The following is a 9,794-nucleotide window of genomic DNA, read 5'->3' on the forward strand; positions in this document are numbered from 1 at the left end:
GGACCTCGCGTCCCGTTTGCACCCCCCCCCCCCCTTTTGGGTCTTTGTAATATTGTACTAAGTGCTACTGTTGTGGGTTTTTTTTATTTATTTTTTTAGAAGTCAAACCCAATATAGTTGTTGAAAAAGAAAATAAGTATAAAAAAAAAAAAGCCACCTAAACGCCAAAATGGTTAAGGCTCTGAAAGGGAGGATGATGCTGACAAGTGACAAAAAGCTTAAGGCTTCAAACAAACTGACTTGAGGATCACCAAGAGGAAGCCAGGTGGGCAATTTGCGGCTTAAGCAGAAATTCTTGGAACTGGGATTCTACTACGCCTGCCGAACACTCTGAAATAAGCCTAACATACAACCAAAACATGAAAGTATGAAGACTAATGAATCATGTCATGTACTGTTGATAGTCGGTTTAACAATTGAATAATGGAACGTCTCCAGGGAAATTACTTGAGTACAGCGTAATAGTATTATCAGCAGTTATCATCGTTGTAGTATACTAGTGTAGAAGGAAATCAACGAGTATTAGGTAACACAATATAAAATTGACAAAACAGTAAAGCAACACCAGTTCAAACTTCCTATGCAATCTATTTAAACAATAGAGTGTTTCTCTCGAGGAACTATCGGCTGATAGTTGCCCCGCGGAAATTTGATGTTCTTAAAACAAATATGCTAGTTTTAAGAACATCAAATTCCAAGAGGCAACCAGCAGACCGATAGTTCCGAGACATAAACACTTTATTGTCTTTATTTTTCACCATTAAATTTTCTTCTGCGCGCCAGTTGAAAAACAGTCAAAACCCACCAAAATGCAGGTCACAAATGTCAATAACTGGCAACCAGCATTGAAAAGTCACTGTTTCTCCGATTTGCCTAACTTCGCGGCCGTCAAACCATCCAAAATTTTTCACGGGCGGGCAGTATAGGCTGATAGTGTCTCTCCACGGATGAACACTATCGCGTCACGTGATGGATTTAAACCAATACGAATCGGAGAAAATTTAGTGGTGAACTATAATCAACCTTAGACTACAGGCAGACCCCCGGTTACGTGAAGTCTTTCGCAGGAATAAAGAAACAGCGAAAAAAAGGTAAAAAAGTTAGCTTGCCGCGCCGCGCTCTTAGAGTGAGGCTGCGCAATCTAATCATAATTGAACCCACGTCATCCTAGATAAATATCAGATTAAAAAGATGATCATTTATTCGCTTTACTTATAAAAAGTCTGTATCCTGGTTTCTGTCTGTTCGTTTGTTTGTTTTCCCTTAGCACGGTTCACCGTTTTTTGCCCGATCAAGCGCGCTACATTGGAATTGTAACGTCCACGAACAGACAGCCATTCACCCCTTGCACATCAGCGGCTATACCTCTTAAAACAGAATATGAAATTAATCCTAACGAAATATTATTTCTTAGTAATAAAGGCTGATAGTTTCGAAAGAAACTGTTTGGGGCTGCGTCGGTGGGAGTAACGAAATAATTTGGATATATCAACAAAGTTGAAATGGTAAATTGGCCACCGTAATGATTACAAAAGCTGACGTTTCGAGCGTTAGCCCTTCGTCGGAGCGAATGACGAAGGGCTAACGCTCGAAACGTCAGCTTTTGTAATCATTACGGTGGCCAATTTACCATTTCAACTTTGTTGATATATCCATATTATTTCTTAGCATCCCAGTTGGAGCCAGTGGGAGTGGATTTCCATTTTCCATATAAAGGACAACAGGCTTGCTCACAGAACACTATGAGACAGAACATCTGATCATCAGAAGGGGACAGACATTTCATTTCACTGTGGCGTTTAACAGAGAATACAAAAATGACATTGACAACATTGTACTACAGTTTGAGATAGGTTGGTACTTTTCTTTGAACTTTTAATTCAATTGCCAAGAATTGCGAACTTGTGGGAAATTAACTTATATGTGACTTAGGTTCTGGTTTTAGTCACGTGGAACTGGTAGGCCCCCTCCCAGTTCAAATCCTACTGTAAAGCGTAAGAGCTCAACAAATATTCGAAAAAGCATCGCAAATCGAACGTAAGCACCTTAAAGACCCTTTCAAAGGATCCACTTCAATTGTCTCGGACCGAGCACGCATCACTGGAAGAATTTTTAGTGCTCTTCGTCAAGCTTGCGATGTCAAATGTTAGAAAACTCAGACAAAAATCTTAAGTAACTAGAGTGTCATACTCCCCTGTAGCACAGCTGCATAAGACTTATCTCATGGAAGAAACTGCACGCCCCGTCACTTCAAACATCTACAAGGACTTTGTTCGGCTCATAAATCTAAATTCTAATCTCATGGAAGAATAGCTAGGATGGAGCCAAGGGTTTTCTGGAAATGAGCCCTCGCTCTTCACCTGAAGATCCAGTTACCAGAAAACGGCTGAAATCGAGCCTTTAGGCAACCTGATATGCCTCCAAATACCTGCTCCTTCTACACAATTGGGATCATGTGTACTTAAGGCATGACCGTCTAACGGTCTGACATGGGTTGCGGTCGAGAGAGGACCGGCCGACATGTTCGCCGATAATCGGTCGAGGATCAGTTTTTATTTCTGTGCAACCGAACTCAGTTCAGAAAAACTGACCTCGGTAAATAGTATTGGTCGATATGTCGACCGAGCATCGGCCGACCGAATATCGGTCGCGACATGTTGGCCGATAGTATGGACCGATACTTAACTGGAAGTATACATGATCCCACAATCCTGTTTACGCCCTTTCAACGTGCTTTATTTTCTGTCTGATTTCTTTTATTCAACTGCATGTTTAAGAAGTCGTCTTCAGGAGAGCAAGGGCTCTATAGTCCGAGTTGCAATACAGGAGATCCTCACTCCTGCTGAGTGGGGAATGAAAATAAACCAGATTAGAGGGAAAACTCTTCTTTTGACTATTTGACTATAATGCCATCCGCTAAGTCTCCGATTGGTCAGTATGAAGTATTTATAGAGACAATAATGATCGATGACAAGAAATCAGTGTTTAAGTACAAGGATGGTGGCACAGTCTGCGTCTTGTTTAACGCCTGGTGCAAAGGTTAATACAAGACGCGTGCTAAACCTGCAGTGAAATACAAATGTTCTGAAACCATCGTTAATTTTTTTTCCTATTTCTTCCTTGTTTTCTCTGTCTTACTATTATTTCTGTATTTCTAGGTCTGTTATCATTTTTAACATCTACGTGCTGCTTCGTCTCCTTCTCTTATAGTAAATTCGCTTCTTACTCTCACCTCTTATTAAAAAAAAAGGTCAATTTCTGCTCTATTGTTTCGGTGCAATTTTTAATTATTGTTATAGGAATTTGCTTGCTTGTAATTTTTGAGTCAATACCACGTTCTTAAACTGTCATCATTTTGTTGTCAGAGGACTCCGCATACATGGCGAGAGAAGATTATCGAAGAGAATATGTGTTAAATGAATTTGGATACATCTGGGTGGGTTCTGCGAAACAAAAGGAGGAAATGCCTTAGACGTTCGGCCGGGTAAAAAAGAACGTTTTTTTTCCTTACTGTTTCTTTTGTTCGTTGCAAGCAAACTTGCGGCGATTTATAATCCTTTTGATTTAAGTACGAGATATTTGAGACCTTAATCCACTCACTTCCATTCTCATTTTTCCTTTCTTTAATTTTTTTCATATTTTTCCCTTTTTTTCAAATTACGTGATACATTAAAGAAGAGCGCAATATATGTTGAGTAGAAAAATACGGCGACTACGTTTTTATCCCCACAAGCCTGTTTCGTGATTGCTCCCTCATCAGGGGATTTTTATGTTACTCAATCTGTTATTCTTACGACAGATAAATAGTTGGTTGTTTTTGTTGTTTTTGTTTTTGGCCATTAAGCATCGATATATTTTTCTTAGTTTGAAGACGTCTCACTGGAATGTGCATTATGGCTGTTAAACAAAACGGGACTCTCTGCATCTACGAGATCCAGTCCAATCCAGATTTCACGAATTATATCCGCAATGGTTGGTACAGCAGTTACTTTGTTAATGCCTATATGCTTTCAAAGCTACCTAGTCAGTTTTTCCATTTTAAGAACAATTCTTTCCATGTATTACTATGCATTATAAATCAAAATGCGATGCTCAAATCATTGAGTTGGATGTATTTGAAATATCTTCGTTACAGTTTGTCCATTGATCTTGATGTTAGTGACACTTTGAAACCCACGGTCACTTGTGCAATTCGGGAATATCTCCTCTATGCTTTAACTATCCTTGTTCTTCATAAAGTATCCTTATTTCTGAAATGTTTTAAAAGCTAGTAAAGTTTTTCTGTGAAAAATTTGACTCGAATTTTTAGGGAAACGAAAAAGAAGTCTTTAGACGGGATAGTTGAGGTTATCCTGAAAAAAAAAAGGAAAATCATCAATTAAGAAACTAACATGAGAGTATATATAAGTAACAAGGGATAGAAATCTTATGGTGTCTTGTCTTATTTTGAAGGCAAACCACAGGGATAGTGATGGTGGAATTTTATTTGGACGATGGACTGAGAAGTACCCCAAGAACTGCACTCCGCCATTTGCTTGAACCGGAAGTACAGCCATTCTGGAAAAATTCATGAAAAAGAAGTCTTCTGTGAGATTTGGGCAGTGCTGGGTGTTCTCGGGACTGGTCACTACACGTAGGTTGAGTGGGATTCTGATATTCAACTACACTCCGTAGAGTACAAATAACGCCATAGACGAGTACAGATATCACACAGTATTTGTACTCCATAGAACCGGTTAAACAGGTTTTCTCGCATCGCGCAAGCAAAGAATTGGATTGAAGTTACGAAAAGAAAAATGGTGGACAATCTGAATCATATTTCAGACGACGAAGAATTGGAATGGCTGGCAAATACAGATCCAGGTTTATTAGATGAATTCAACGAAGAAAAACAGTCAGACAACCAGGAAATTTCTTCATTTATTGAAGAAAATACAGACAGCAACACGACAACGCCCCAATTCCATTGCGCTTCGCATACTTCTGTCACGCACACCCATAAATAAATATCCGCGAAATTCGCCCACACTGAAATAACAATTTAGTGTGTTGGATAATAAATAACTTATTAGACGTTTAGTTGTGTAGTATCGCTGAGTATTTTTACTCGCTATTTGTATTTTGACTCGCCCTACGGGCTCGTCAAAATACGGCACAACTCGTAAAAATACTCAGCGCTACTTCACAACAAAATGTTTCTTAAAAAAAATAGTCTTATATGCCAGGGATTTCTCTGGAGAGAAATTAACCTAGATATGTAATGATGCTTCTATTTTGGATACAGCGTTGTTTTTTACTTGCATTGTTTTTAGTGCTGCGAGCGTTGGGATTACCCACCCGTAGTGTAACAAACTATGAATCCGCGCATGACACTGACAATAGTATGACTATCGACTTTCGCCGGGATGAAGAGGGCAATCCGTTGGATGCATTCAATGATGATTCGGTCTGGTGAGTGGAAAAACTGCAATTTATTCAACTTGAATTTAATGTACATGGCCTGTCTTGCGATAGAAGTCTTTAATTATGGAATTGGTGTTAAATGTTTCAGTGGATTCAGTCAGTTTCGTGATAAATGTTTGTCTTTCCATGATAGTTTTGAGTGATATTGCAAGTTGACAAGTAACGTTTTAATTCGTAGACATCTACGTACACAAAAGTGCGAACTTAAATTGAGATGTCTGGGTTAGAGCTCTGGCTGGGTTATTGTGGTGTACGCTTTTGGACACCAGAATGCCTTTGACACATGGTGACCTGCTTACAAATTAGTTGTTCCTCGAACTGTTTTTCCTCACTGAATATTCGTGAAAGAGTTGCTCATAGGTCTTTGCGTAGCTAGAAAACAAGTAATGAGTGTTTGTAATTAGCAAACTACTATAAAAGTTATAAATCTCTTATTTTAGGAATTTCCACGCGTGGAACGAATCATGGTTCAAGCGTCCTCAGGCTGATTTACTAGATGGACATGATGGATGGCAGGCGCATGACGCCACACCTCAAGAGATAAGTGAAGGTATGTACGGTTTTTTTATAATTCCGGGCCTCGATAAGTATGGGAACCCCTCTATTACTCATCATATTGCTTATTTGAAGAGGCGTTTTTATTGCAAATGCATTTTTTTACACTAGCGTTTCTGGCGAATTTAGGTTTAGGTTTTTGAAAACCATTCAAAACGAATTACTTTTAACAGTTTTCTCTGCTGACTTTGATAATCTACAGCAACATGTTCAGTATGAGGCCTTCGAATAAATGCTGCCCTCAATTAATTGTCAGTGACACATTTAAAATGGCATTCGAATTAGGGAGTTGATTCAACCTTGTTCCCTGCTAGGGGATCACATCGGAAATGGTAGTTTAACGGGAAATTCTCACATAAGCATGAACTTATTACAAAACAGTCTATCCACGAAATTGCAGTTGATATAGTCGGTGTACTCTTCAGGAGAAGGCCCTACCGTGACACTTAAACCATCCCTTTTTCAAACTCGCGCGTAAAACTCATGTTACCGAGGCACACTTATTTTGGGGTGCTATATGCTTTACTTTCGCCCATACGGCAAAAATATCAAGAACAAAATGCTTGGGAAAAACGGTAAACCTATGCAGATTCCTTTTCGAGGCTAAAAGGCGAGAAAAAGTTCTTTCTTTCATCCTGTTATTCTTCAAAAGCAGTGCTCACGGGATTTATCGTTAGCACGGAGGTGCAAAGATGCTGTCAAAAAATCCCGCATTAAACGAGAAAAGATTGCCTTTCTCACTTATTTATCATCGCCGAAACTTTTTCTGGGCTGAGTCAAGCCAAAATTTTCAGATTTAACTATTTGATTGAATTCGTCCTTTCTCATTCTGTGACAGGTGTCTTCCGTTGCGGTCCTGCCTCTGTAAAGGCAGTTAAGAACGGCTAGGTGTATCTCCCTTATGACACAGGCTTTGTTTTTGCTGAGGTGAATAGCGACCGGGTGAACTGGGATGTAGATGGTGACGACGGCGTAATGAAGGCTGGCTATGTGGATAAACACAGCATTGGCAAGTCCATCAGCACGAAAAAGCCTGGTAAAGGCTGCCGCAGACTGGACGTCACTTCAGCCTACAAACACCCTGAGATTTTGTATTGTAGTTTTGTATCTACGAAAAATTTGGGGGATGTAGGGGGGATTTTTCCAATTGTGGTGTAGCTTGTTAGCGAGTTACTGGCACAGGGGACAAATCAACCTCTGTCATTCTTATACAGTGTAAGTTTCCTTTACGAAGAGGGAGGTCAAATGCGTTCGAATGAGTATCTGTCTTGTACATCTATTAATATTTGTGAGAAAAAAAATTATCAGACAAGAAGCAGACAAACAAAAAGCTCAGAAATGGGATCTAATATTTCACAGCATTATAGCTTTAATTCTGTCGTAAAAATATGACATCAAGGAAAACTGGAAACGTATGGTCAATAACAAAAAGTCTTTTTATGGAAAATGAGAAAAATCGCGTCCATTTTAATCAGATGAGAAAGCAACCTTCTAGCGAGCCCGCGGTAAGATTTTCTCAGTGCGTCTTTTTGTACCGTGCAGAAAACCAACTTGGCTTGGTCAATCCCTAAATTAAAGGACAATAGACGAGAGACGTAGTGAACTCTGAGTTAAAACTATCGAAAATATCTCAAGAGGACCTCTCATTAAACATCTCCTAATGAGGAGACAGATTGTGCCAAAGTCACCTTTTAAATCGTATACCGCAGATGTGCCGCTTAGTTTCCCATTTTGATAAATCTAAAAATGTGTGCCTCTCCTCAATCGAGCTGAAAGAAAGTTCATTCCAATCGCCGATTTCATGCACCGCTTTCCTCAATGTTCTTCAGCCAAGATACTCATTGCCTATATCTTCGCTCCATCCACAGTTATCTTCTAAGTCTGTGAAGAGGTGAGAAAAGGTGGAAGTGACAGCGTCATTCAAAAATATTTTGCCAGTCACTCTGAATAATGGAAAATTTCAGCTGGAAGGAGCTGGATTGTCGCCAAGGTCGACGGTCATTAACTTGTGAGTGTTGAGTGAGTCAGGTAGTAATTATTTCAGTTTTTTTTTTTTTTTGTTTTTTCTTACAAGAACGTCATTATGCTCAAACAGAGGATCAGTATCCCCAAAATCTGCCATTTTTATTTAAAAAAATCTTTTAATTAAAAGAATGGAAGTCGTTGAAGTTGATGTAATCAGTAAACAAATTGACCCGAGTTTTGAAAAAAAGACGTCAAACGCCCTCAAGGCAGACTGCATTATTCAGAGAGTAACATTTAACCCAAATAGAGCTTCTCCTGGTGAGATCCTAAGGGTTCCTGTTTCAAAGCTTGATAATGATGTAGTACTTGTGCCTGGATCGCTTGCACTCGTCTTCAACATGACAGTCAGTGGCCATGCAAACAATTTCCTCGTGAACAATGTATCAAGAGCTCTTGTTGATAGACTCACTTTGAAGTTTGCGGGAGAAATTGTACAAGACAGTAATGCTTATGACCTATTCAAGCTCTATGAGGACCTCTTCTTGACTGAGAATCAGAGAGCAAGCATGTTCAAAGAAGGTATTCAATCTACAGATCTTTCAAAAATCAGATGCGACGCTGGAAATAAGAAGACCTCTGGTGTTTATAAAGAGAAGAAACTCAATCAAGTCAATGGAAACATGTACAGGATTCCATTGGATCATGAGATTTTAAAAGATCATGGAGTCTTTTTCCCCACAGCTCTTTCTCATGAGCTTCTCAGTTGAGCTCAATTTTACACCTGCTGCTGGTGATTTAAAAGGCTCTGACCCTGCAAAACTTTGTTATCAATTGACTGACATCCATCTTGAGTATGAAGTCATTCACAGTAAACAACTCGCTGATCAAGCCTTTTCTAATTACTTAAATGGAAATAGATTCATGTACGAGCATGTCACTCATCTCAAGACAATCTCAATAGATAGAGCTTCTGACACAATTATCAATGAGAACATCAATGTTCCAAGGAGGTCATTGAAGGGACTTCTTCTCTTCTACGAAACTTATATAGCAGGAACAAGAGATAGCGAAAAGACATTCAATCCCGACATCACTGAAGTTAAGCTGGTTATAGATGGAATCCCAAATAAGATTTAAAGTTAAGGAATGAAGACAACAGATATGTGGGAAGAGGTCTGGCGAAAATTTGCCGGAAAGAAAATAGTGCTATGAATGCAACTGACTTTTATGCTGGAGACAGATTCGAGGAGGTAGCAGTATTAGCTGATGCGCCAGATGATTGAGGCGTACAAGGCAGAGATACTAGCGGTTCAACTGTAGGACTTGGAGGCAAAGAAGTACATTTTCTAGGGCCGGTGAAATCGAGAGCTTTCGCTACAAAAGGTCGCTTTGCGTTCGAGTCGCTGTCAAGTGATGGTTGAAGTCTTTTAATCCGGTGATCTTGAATGGAATCATAGCCAGCTTTCAGTTAATCTTTTAGCTCTTAGAGATCGTTTTCTAATTTCTTAATCTTAGCAACTTTTCTGTAGCATTTGAGACATATATATATATATCTATATATAGATATATATATAAAGTAGAATTCAAATAAATGTCGAAAGCTTCCAAGTTTACACCCAGTGCTAAACGTATGACGCTCGCTACATCAGCAGATCTTCCGAAGATTCTAACTCTTTCTTTAGTCGAAACTGTTGACGTACACAGGAAACATCCAGATAAATTACTGCAAGTTACTTTCTCAGGGGCATCAGCCATAAAAATTGATAAATGACATATTTAGCTCTACAAACATGAAATTTGGCGAAGTTTTG

The 9,794-nt window shown here is 39.2% G+C and overlaps 1 pseudogene; it reads left to right on the forward strand.

Moving 5' to 3' along the window:
* The first annotated feature begins 947 nt into the window (after positions 1 to 947).
* On the forward strand, positions 948 to 8,750 carry LOC111323808 (protein-glutamine gamma-glutamyltransferase K-like; annotated as a pseudogene).
* Positions 8,751 to 9,794: the final 1,044 nt, after the last annotated feature.

The sequence above is a fragment of the Stylophora pistillata genome, chromosome 1 (assembly GCF_964205215.1).
Source record: "Stylophora pistillata chromosome 1, jaStyPist1.2, whole genome shotgun sequence".
NCBI lineage: Eukaryota > Metazoa > Cnidaria > Anthozoa > Scleractinia > Pocilloporidae > Stylophora > Stylophora pistillata.